Genomic DNA, 12,148 nt, shown 5'->3' with positions numbered 1-12,148 from the left:
AGCTTCTGAAAATGTAATTTAAAGATATTCAATATTGTTTAAAAATGAAACACAATTTGGAAATTTTATTTCTTAAATAACATTATCAAAGTAATGTGTACATAATATAAAAGACTAAAAAAGGTCAATTTGGGCTCTTGGTAAAACAAAGCAAATGTTATTCACAGTGAATTTTAAGCGATGATGCCATCAATATTTCCATCATTCACAAAATTAATTATAGTAGTAACCAACATCTGAAAAATTGGCACACCTGCTGTCTGATGCTCCTGCCCCCAGGTGTCGACCTCACAGCCCACCCACTGCCTGAATCACCCCTGGCTCCATGCAGGTGGGGCCTGGTAGCGCCTCACCCTCTGGCCTCTCATCAACCCTCCACCGGCTGCCTCAGAATCGTGGATGCTCACCCACAGTTCCCACATGTCCTGAGCTGATTCTCTGAAGGTTCCACCCTTTGCTTCCATCACCGGAGTTGGCGTCTCCTTGGTTACACTGCTGCCTTGCTGGACCTCTCTGCTGGGGACTGTGCTCTTTCAGCATCTTGCTTAGGGCCATACATGGATTCACTGCAGGGACGCAGTAGCTGCCGGGCCTACCCCGTCATTGCTCCAAGACTTCAGCTCCTTGCTCTCTGTTAACTTTCCCCAAAACCATGACTGTCTTCATCCTGGTCTCAGCACCCAGCCATTCCCGCCACGCAAGATGCTCATCAGCACAGCTGCTGGGGGCACTGCAGGCAAATACTGCACATCTTTCCACAGGTCACAGAATATCGTCCTCGCGCCACCTCGTGGACATACTGTGCATTTGTCCATTAGTGCGGTCATCAGGGTCCTCCTATTCCCTACAAGTTACATCTACAGGATTAATAAACAGGGGACTTCCCTGGCGGTCCAGTGGTTAAGAGTCCATGCTCACAATGCAGGAGTCGTGGGTTCGATCCCTGGTCAGGGAACTAAGATCCCCCATGCCGCGTAGCGGGGCCAAAAGGTAAAAAACAAAAAAACAGCCTATGTTGTTTTCACTCTTCCAGCGACATCCACATGCCGTCCTTTCAGCCCAGAGATGAGCGTGTTTGGCTCCACGAAAACTGAAAGCCCAGCTCACTGGTTGCATGCTGTATAAACTTGTTCTTATATTGAGATAAATTATTTCCACTGTCTTTTGTTTTTACACTTGAAATTTAGCCCCCACCTCACAGAACACGGATCACAGTTTTCAGCTAGAGTTGCGACTTTTTCAGTTTTTCTTAATTAGATAATACAGGAGCGCTGGGCTCTGTCTTTACAATGACCAAAGAACCCAGCAAAAAGCAAACACCGGGTGATTACTTTCTAGATGCAATACAATTTAATCCAACCATTTAGAATTAACCTGGCCTCTCACAGACCATCTCCCCGAGTCTTTATTCCCATTGCTAAAACACTGAATCTGTAAGAGTCATCTAATCACGTGATTTCTTTTTGATATTTAAAAAAATTTTTTTTTAATTTTGTTGAAGTATAGTTGATTTACAATGTGGTGTTAATTTCTACTGTATGGGAAAGTGGTTCAGATATATATATATATATATATACACATTCTTTTTCATATTCTTTTCCTTTATGGTTTATCACACGATATTGAATATAGTTCCCTGTGCTATACAGTAGGACCTTGTTTCTCCATCCTATGTATAATAGTTTGCATCTGCTAATCCCAAACTCCCAGTCCATCCCTCCTTTACCCCCCTACCCCTTGGCAACCACAAGTCTGTTCTCTGTGTCTGCTAATCACGTGATAAATCATTATCAAATAGGACCAAAATTCAGTCTTACAAAAAATGTATACAAAGAAAGAAAAGATATCTAATTTATGATACATTTTTAGGTGGGGAAAAACAGTAAGATTATGTTCAAGTTGTTTGTAACTTGAAAACAAAACTGTTATATCACAAATTAAGCACAATTTAATCAGTCAAATTAATCAGACCAGTTTCTTCCATGATATCTGGAGATTCATTGTTCCTCTTTATTTTGCTTAAAGCCTCACGTCCCACATAGTATGGAAAATACTCTTCCATTTAGTTCCACATCCTCTTTCTGTCCATGGACACCTCCTGGTGTCCAGCAATGGTACCTCTGTCCCAATACTGCAATCTGCAGAGATATCCCATCTCCCACAAACTACAAAGCAATCCTAAACCAAAATACAGAAGACACAAATAAATGGAAAGATATCCTGTGTTCACAGAGTGGAAGACTTTGTGATACATTATTTAAGAAGACTTCGCAGGTTTTGCTTCCAGTAAAATTGTGATCTGAACCTACAGAGGTCCTGCCTGACTCTGTCACATGAAGATGCTGCAGACCAATGACCTGTCAGGACCACAAAGAAAATTGATTTGTTTACAAACAAGGAAAACAAAAGGCTGGAGTCAGGCCTTAGATTGCTCCTGCACTTGGAGTAGCAAAACGTGGAAACAGAAAAATGTGTTTGAACATTGCTAACTTACATGGTCTTAATTATCCTGAGAGCTGGGGACTTGGGGGCAGCGGAGGCAATGCCCTTAGCTGGACACGGGGCAGGTGGAGCAGAACATGGAAGATGAGCCTCTGAGCCCACAGGACCCAGAGACCCAGCACCCAGAGAGGCCTGGGGAGGGGGAGTTTTCCATTAGTACGTGGGGCTCAGGCACATGAGAGGGAGTCCTGAGTGCAGCCGAGGGCAGTTTGTCTACCTCCACTGCTGGGGACACAAGTACGTGCCAGTCACCTCTCAAGGCTGGCTTTTCTGTCAGCCTTGAAAACATTCTCTTCCAAATGTCCTTGTGACACTTTGTCACTTTTTCTTCCTCTCCACTAGATGCCACTCTACACCCACCCAACACAACAGCCATTTTTTTTTTTCTTTTTTTTTTTTTGTTAACATCTTTATTGGAGTATAATTGCTTTACTTTGTTGTGTTAGTGTCTGCTGTATAACAAAGTGAATCAGCTATACATATACATATATCCCCATATCTCCTCCCTCTTGTGTCTCCCTCCCACCCTCCCTATCCCACCCCTCTGGGTGGTCACAAAGCACCAAGCTGATCTCCCTGTGCTATGCGGCTGTTTCCAACTAGCTATCTGTTTTACATTTGGTAGTGTATATAAGTACATGCCACTCTCTCACTTCGTCCCAGCTTACCCTTCCCCCTCTCCATGTCCTCAAGTCCATTCTCTATGTCTGCGTTTTTATTCCTGTCCTGCCACTAGGTTCTTCAAAACAATTTTTTTTAGATTCCATATATATGTGTTAGCATATGGTATTTCTTTTTCTCTTTCTAACTTACTTCACTCTGTATGACACACTCTAGGTCCATCCACCTCACTACAAATAACTCAATTTCAATTCTTTTTATGGCTGAGTAATATTCCATTGTATATATGTGCCACATCTTCTTTATCCATTCATCTGTTGATGGACACTTAGGTTGCTTCCATGTCCTGACTATTGTAAAGAGAGCTGCAATGAACATTGTGGTACATGACTCTTTTTGAATTATGGTTTTCTCAGGGTATATGCCCAGTAGTGGGATTGCTGGGTCGTATGGTAGTTCTATTTTTAGTTTTTTAAGGAAACTCCAGAGTGTTCTCCATAGTGGCTGTATCAATTTACATTCCCACCAACAGTGCAAGAGGGTTCCCTTTTCACACCCTCTCCAGCATTTATTGTTTGTAGATTTTTTGATGATGGCCATTCTGACTGGTGTGAGGTGATATCTCATTGTAGTTTTGATTTGCACTTCTCTAATGATTAGTGATGTTGAGTATTCTTGCATGTGTTTGTTGGCAATCTGTATATCTTCTTTGGAGAAATGTCTTTTTAGGTCTTCTGCCCATTTTTGGATTGGGTTGTTTGTTTTTTTGATATTGAGCTGCATGAGCTGCTTGTAAATTTTGGAGATTAATCCTTTGTCAGTTTCTTCATTTGCAAATATTTTCTCCCATTCTGAGGGTTGTCTTTTAATCTTGTTTATGGTTTCCTTTGCTGGGCAAAAGTTTTTAAGTTTCATTAGGTTCCATTTGTTTATTTTTGTTTTTATTTCCATTTCTCTAGGAGGTGGGTCAAAAAGGATCTTGCTGTGATTTATGTCATAGAATGTTCTGCCTATGTTTTCCTCTAAGAGTTTTATAGTGTCTGGCCTTACATTCAGGTCTTTAATCCATTTTGAGTTTATTTTTGTGTATGGCGTTAGGGAGTGTTCTAATTTCACTCTTTTACATGTAGCTGTCCAGTTTTCCCAGCACCACTTATTGAAGAGACTGTCTTTTCTCCATTGTATATTCTCACCTCCTTTATCAAAAATAAGGTGACCATAGGTATGTGGGTTTATCTCTGGGCTTTCTATCCTGTTCCATTGATCCATATTTCTGTTTTTGTGCCAGTACCATACTGTCTTGATGACTGTAGCTTTGTAGTACAGTCTGAAGTCAGCGAGCCTGATTCCTCCAGCTCCGTTTTTCTTTCTCAAGATTGCTTTTGCTATTCGGGGTCTTTGGGTTTCCACACAAATTGTGACATTTTTTGTTCTAGTTCTGTGAAAAATGCCTTTGGTAGTTTGATAGGGATTGCATTGAATCTGTAGATTGCTTTGGGTAGTATAGTCATTTTCACAATATTGATTCTTCCAATCCAAGAACATGGTATACCTCTCCATCTGTTTGTATCATCTTTAATTTCTTTCATCAGTGTCTTATAGTTTTCTGCATACAGGTCTTTTGTCTGCTTAGGTAGGTTTATTCCTAGGTATTTTATTCTTCTTGTTGCAGTGGTAAATGGGAGTGTTTTCTTGATTTTACTTTCAGATTTTTCATCATTAGTGTACAGGAATGCCAGAGAATTCGCCTGTGAAGCCATCTGGTCCTGGGCTTTTGTTTGTTGGAAGATTTTTAATCACAGTTTCAATTTCAGTGCTTGTGATTGGTCTGTTTATATTTTCTATTTCTTCCTGGTTTAGTCTTGAAAGGTTGTGCTTTTCTAAGAATTTGTCGATTTCTTCCAGGTTGTCCATTTTATTGGCATATAGTTGCTTGTAGTAATCTCTCATGATCCTTTGTATTTCTGCAGTGTCAGTTGTTACTTCTCCTTTTTCATTTCTAATTCTATTGATTTGAGTCTTCTCCCTTTTTTTCTTGATGAGTCTGGCTAATGGTTTATCAATTTTGTTTATCTTCACAAAGAACCAGCTTTTAGGGCTTCCCTGGTGGCGCAGTGGTTGAGAGTCCACCTGCTGATGCAGGGAACACGGGTTCATGCCCCGGTCCAGGAAGATCCCACATGCTGCAGAGCAGCTGGGCCCGTGACCCATGGCCGCTGAGCCTGCGCATCCGGAACCTGTGCTCCACAAAGGGACAGGCCACAACAGTGAGAGGCCTGCGTACTGGAAAAAAAAAAAAAAAAAGAAAGAACCAGCTGTTAGTTTTATTGATCCTTGTTATTGTTTCCTTCATTTCTTTTTCATTTATTTCTGATCTGATCTTTATGATTTCTTTCCTTCTGCTAACTTTGCGGGTTTTTTGTTCTTCTTTCTCTAATTGCTTTAGGTGTAAGGTTAGGTTGTTTATTTGAGATGTTTCTTGTTTCTTGAGGTAGGATTGTATTGCTATAAACTTCCCTCTTAGAAGTGCTTTTGCTGCATCCCATAGGTTTTGGGTCGTCGTGGCTCCATTGTCATTTGTTTCTAGGTATTTTTTGATTTCCTCTTTGATTTCTTCAGTGATCTCTTGGTTATTAAGTAGTGTATTGTTTAGCCTCCATGTGCTTGTACTTTTTACAGATTTTTTACTGTAATTGATGTCTAGTCTCATAGCATTGTGGTTGGAAAAGATACTTGATACGATTTCAATTTTCTTAAATTTACCAAGGCTTGATTTGTGACCCAGGATATGATCTATCCTGGAGACTGTTCCATGAGCACTTGAGAAGAAAGTGTATTCTGTTGTTTTTGGATGGCATGTCCTATAAATATCAATGAATGTATCATTTAAAGCTTGTCTTTAATGTATCATTTAAAGCTTGTTTAAATGTATCATTTAAAACTTGTTTAGATGTATCATTTAAAGCTCGTCTTTCCTTATTTATTTTCATTTTGGATAATCTCTCCATTGGTGACAGTAGGGTGTTAAAGTCCCCTACCATGATTGTGTTACTGTCGATTTCCACTTTTATGGCTGTTAGCATTTGCCTTACGTATTGAGGTGCTCCTATGTTGGGTGCATACATATTTACAATTGTTATATCTTCTTGGATTGATCCCTTGATCATTATGTAGTGTCCTTCTTTGTCTTTTGTAATAGTCTTTATTTTAAAGTCTATTTCTTACTAGAGAATGGACTTGAGGATATGGGGAGGGGGAAGGGTAAACTGTGACAAAGTGAGAGTGGCATGGACATATATACACTACCAAACATAAAATAGATAGCTAGTGGGAAGCAGCCACATAGCACAGGGAGATCAGCTTGGTGCTTTGTGACCACCTAGAGGGGTGGGATAGGGAGGGTGGGAGGGAGGGAGACGCAAGAGGGAAGAGATATGGGAACATATGTATATGTATAACTGATTCACTTTGTTATAAAGCAGAAACTAATACACCATTGTAAAGCAATTATACTCCAATAAAGAAGTTAAAAAAAAAGTCTATTTTGTCTGATATGAGAATTGCTACTCCAGCTTTCTTTTGATTTCCATTTGCATGGAATATCTTTTTCCATCCCCTCACTATAAGTCTGTATGTGTCCCTAGGTCTGAAGTGGGTCTCTTGTAGGCAGCATATACACGGGTCTTGTTTTTGTATCCATTCAGTCAGTCTATGTCTTTTGGTTGGAGCACTTAATCCATTCACATGTAAGGTAATTTTCTATGTGTATGTTCCTATTACCATTTTCTTAATTGTTTTGGGTTTGTTATTGTAGGTCTTTTCCTTCTCTTGTGTCTCCTGCCTAGAGTTCCTTTAGCATTTGTTGTAAAGCTGGTTTGTTGGTGCTGAATTCTCTTAGCTTTTGCTTTTCTGTAAAGGTTTTAATTTCTCCATCAAATCTGAATGAGACCCCTGCTAGGTAGAGTAATCTTGGTTGTAGGTTTTTCCCTTTCATCACTTTAAACATGTCCTGCCACCCACTCCTGGCTTGCAGAGTTTCTGCTGAAAGATCAGCTGTTAACCTTATGGGGATGTCCTTGTATGTTATTTGTTGTTTTTGCCTTGCTGCTTTTAATATTTTTTCTTTGTATTAATTTTTGATAGTTTGATTAATATGTGTCTGGGTGTGTTTCTCCTTGGATTCATCCTGTATGGGACTCTGTGCTTCCTGGACTTGATTAACTATTTCCTTTCCCTTATTAGGGAAGTTTTCAACTATAATCTCTTCAAATATTTTCTCAGTCCCTTTCTTTTTCTCTTCTTCTTCTGAGACCCCTATAATTTGAATGTTGGTGCGTTTAATGTTGTCCCAGAGGTCTCTGAGACTGTCCACAATTCTTTTCATTCTTTTTTCTTTATTCTGCTCTGCAGTAGTTATTTCCACTATTTTATCTTCCAGGTCACTTATCCAGTCTTCTGCATTGGTTATTCTGCTATTGATTCCTTCTAGAGAATTTTAAATTTCATTTATTGTGTTGTTCATCATTGTTTGTTTGCTCTTTAGTTCTTCTAGGTCCTTGTTAAATGTTTCTTGTATTTTCTCCATTCTATTTCCAAGATTCTGGATCATCTTTACTATCATTACTCTGAATTCTTTTTCAGGTAGACTCCCTATTTTCTCTTCATTTGTTTGGTCTCGTGGGTTTTTACCTTGCTCCTTCATCTGCTGTGTGTTTCTTTGTCTTCTCATTTTGCTTAACTTATTGTGTTTGGGGTCTCCTTTTCACAGGCTGCAGGTTCGTAGTTCCCATTGTTTTTGGTGTCTGTCCCCGGTGGCTAAGTTTGGTTCAGTGGGTTGTGTAGGCTTCCTGGTGGAGGGGACCGGTGCCTGTGTTCTGGTGGATGAGGCTGGATCTTGTCTTTCTGGAGGGCAGGACCACGTCTGATGGTGTGTTTTGGGGTATCTGTGGCCTTATTATGATTTTAGGCAGCCTCTGTGCTAATGGGTGGGGTTGTGTTCCTGTCTTGCTAGTTGGTTGGCATAGGGTGTCCAGCACTGTAGCTTGCTAGTTGTTGAGTGGAGCTGGGTCTTAGCGTTGAGATGGAGATCTCTGGGAGAGCTTTTGCTGTTTGATATTACATGGAGCTGGGAGGTCTCTGGTGGACCAAAGTCCTGCACTCGGCTCTCCCACCTCAGAGGCACAGCCCTGACACCCAGCCGGAGCACCACGACCCTGTCAGCCACACGGCTTAGAAGAAAATGGAGAAAAAAGATAGAAAAATAAATAAATAAAATAAAGTTATTAAAATAAAAAATAATTAAAAATTTAAAAATTAAAAAGTAATTAAAAAAAGAAAAAAAAAGAAAGAAGAGAGCAACCAAACCAAAAAAGAAATCCGCCAATGAAAACAAGTGCTAAAAGCTGTACTAAAAAAAACAAAAACAAAAAACGGACAGACAGAACCCTAGGACAAATGGTAAAACAAAGCTATAAAGACAAAATCACACAAAGAAGCATACACATATACACAAAAAGAGAAAAAGGAAAAAACATATATATCGTAGCTCCCAAAGTCCACTGCCTCAATTTGGGATGATTCATTGTCTATTCAGGTATTCCACAGATGCAGGTACATCAGGTTGATTGTGGAGATTTAATCCGCTGCTCCTGAGGCTGCTGGGAGAGATTTCCCTTTCTCTTCTCTGTTCGCACAGCTCCCAGGGTTCAGTTTTGGATTTGGCCCCGCCTCTGCACGTAGGTCGCGTAAGGGCGTCTGTTCCCGCTCAGACCGAACGGGGTTAAAGGAGCAGCCGATTAAGCGGCTCTGGCTTACTCAGGGAGGGGTGGGGGCGCGGTACGGAGCTCCCGGCGAGCCTGCGGCGGCAGAGGCTAGCGTGACGTTGCACCAGCCTGAGGCGCGACATGTGTTCTCCCGGGTAGGTTGTCCCTGGATCACGGGACCCTGGCAGTGGCGGGCGGCACAGGCTCCCGGGAGGGGAGGTGTGGAGAGTGACCTGTGCTTCCACACAGGCTTCTTGGTGGCGGCAGCAGCAGCCTTAGCGTTTCCTGCCCGTCTTTGGGGTCCGCGCTGATAGCTGCGGCTCGCGCCCATCTCTGGAGCTCGTTTAGGCGGTGCTCTGAATCCCCTCTCCTCACACACCCCGTAAAAATATTGTCTTGCCGCTTCGGCAGCTCCAGACTTTTTCCCGAACTCCCTCCCGGCTAGCTGTGGCGCACTAACCCCTTCAGGCTGTGTTCACGCCGCCAACCCCAGTCCTCTCCCTGGGGTCTGACCTCCGAAGCCTGCGCCTCAGCTATCAGCCCCCACCCGCCCCGGCGGGTGAGCAGACAAGCCTCTCGGGCTGGTGAGTGCCAGTAGGCCGCGATCCTCTGTGCGGGAATCACTCTGCTTTGCCCTCTGCACCCCTGTTGCTGCGCTCTCCTCTGTGGCTCCGAAGCTTCCCCCCTCCGCACCCACCCCCTCGCCCCGCCATCCCATGTCTCCGCCGGTGAAGGGCCTTCCGAGTGTGTGGCAACTTCCTCCTTCACAGCTCCCTCCCAGAGGTGCAGGTCCCGTCCCTATTCTTTTGTCTGTTTTTTGTTTTGCCCTAACCGGGTACGTGGGGAGTTTCTTGGCTTTTGGGAGGTCTGAGGTCTTCTGCCAGCGTTCAGTAGGTGCTCTGTAGGAGCTGTTCCACAGGTAGATGTATTTGTGGGGAGGAAGGTCATCTCCGCGTCTTACTCTTCCGCCATCTTGAAGGTCTCACAGCAGCCGTGTCTGATCCCTTAGGGTCCTGGTGTGGAGGAGACAGAGGTGATGTGGTCCGTCCTCCTTATTTTCCAGAAGGGAGAATGGAGACCGTAGTATTTACCAGGGCTTGTTGACATTATGGTGACAATATTAACTCCAAAAGCTATAACTTGTCACGCACTCAGTGTGTGCCAGGCTCTTTTCGTGGATTAGCTCCTTAAACCCCCAGGAGACCCTGCGATGTAAACTCCCATCCTACATACCAGGAAATCGAGTCTCAGAGAGATGGTGTGACCTGCCCAGAGTCACACAGCACATAACTGGACAGGCTGTGATTTGACAAAGTTTTTGTCCAAGTCCAGATGCCAGAGACATAATATTGTTCTGTTGCCCAAGGCAGTTGCTATTTATTGAGTTCCTACTATGGGCTGGGCACTGTGTGGGGCTTGGAGAATACAGAGATGAATGACAGATCCATTCAATGGACAGTATGTCCTGTGTATGTCCAGGACAGTATGTCCACTCCCCAGGGAATCTTGAGGGCAGCACCCGTGTGTCCACAGTGCCCAGCACAGAGCTTGGCACAAAGTACAACCTCAGTTAATGTTGACTGAATAAATGAATAAACTACTGCAGGTTCTACAACAAGCACTTAAAGACGACTGCAGCTAAAACACCTCACTCTTGGAAGTGAAAACAAGAATAAATTTGACCATGCTTTTCAATAAATTTTCCATATGGAAATCTTTAAACCGACCTCAAAATCAGTTCCAGGTCTATTGTGGATCTAATTATGCAAGGTAGAACAATATACTTGTAGAATAAAACAAAGGAGAATGTTTTCATGACTTTGGGAGTAGGCAAAGATTACGTAACTAGGATAAAATAGTGCTAACCATGAAGGGAAAAAATTGATTATTTTAAAATAAGAAGTTCCATTCATCAATAGACACCATTAAGTGAGAGACAGTAAAGTGCAATGGAAAAGGCTTTCTTCAAAACACATTTCCTACAAAGGATGTGGGAAAAAAAAAAAAAGGAAAAATGAACAAAGGACGTGAATAGACATTTCCTAACAGAGGATATCCATTGCTAAAACTCAAATGAAAATGTGCTCATTAGTCTTCAGTGAAATGCAGTTTGACACCTCAATGTGACAGTTCCACACATTTGCCAGAATGTCAAAAGTATATAAAAGTTCTCATATCTAGTGTTGCTGAGGATGTGGAGGAACGGGAACTCCTCCAGGGCTGACAGTTGGGTAAGTTGACACACACTCTGGGAAGCTATGTGTCAGTATCTCCTAAAAGTGAGTACATCCATACCTTGGACACCACAGTCTCCCCTCTGCATAATCCCAACACAGATGTGTACTTATGTTCACAAATACACATGTATTGGAATGTTCATAGGACCACAATCCCTAAGATTGTGAAATCCCAGATGTGAAACAGTCCACATGCCCATTAATGGCAGAATGAATAAAGCGTGGCATATTCACACAGTGGGACGCTACATACGCAGAGAATGAGCAAACCACAACTGCATGGAACAAGATAGACGAACCTCACAGAGGAAGGAAATCAGACACCAGATTACCTACTGTTGGCCAGATAATGTGATAAGCAAGTTACACGCATCATCTCACTCAGTCCTCATCACAAGACCGTGAGTTGCTGTAATTATCCCATTTTACTAGTGAGGAGACTGAGGCCCAGAGAGCTTGGGTCCCCTGTCTACATCCACTTGTACCAGACGATGCGTTACTGATTGTACTTCTGTGTGACTGGGTTACCAACAGAATTCTGTTGTACAAACTTGAATTTCCTCCTAACTGAACACCAGAGCTTGTCCATTAAGGGAAATGGTCTCTGATCTTGAATATCTGGGGCTTGAAAATTGGGGGGGAAAAGTTTTGGATAGGAAATTTTATTTATTAAAATTTTTTTTATTGAAGTATAGCTGACTTACAAAGTTGTGTTAGTTTCTGGTATACAGCAAAGTGATTCAGTTATACATATATATATATTTTTTTCAGATTCTTTTCCCTTATAGTTTATTACAAAATATTGAGTATAGTTCTCTGTGCTATACAGTAGGTCCTTGCTGGTTGTCTATAGTCGTGTGTATATGTTAATCCCAAACTCCTAATTTATCCCTCCCCCTCCTTCCCCTTCAGTAATTTAAGTTTGTTTTCTATGTCTGTGGGTCTATTTCTGTTTTGTATATGAGTTCATTTGTATCATTTTTTTAAGATTCCACATATAAGCAATATCATATGATGTTTTTGTCT

This window comes from Mesoplodon mirus (genome assembly GCF_964341445.2).
Source record: "Mesoplodon mirus genome assembly, chromosome: 13".
NCBI lineage: Eukaryota > Metazoa > Chordata > Mammalia > Artiodactyla > Ziphiidae > Mesoplodon > Mesoplodon mirus.
This window is presented reverse-complemented; position numbering follows the sequence as displayed.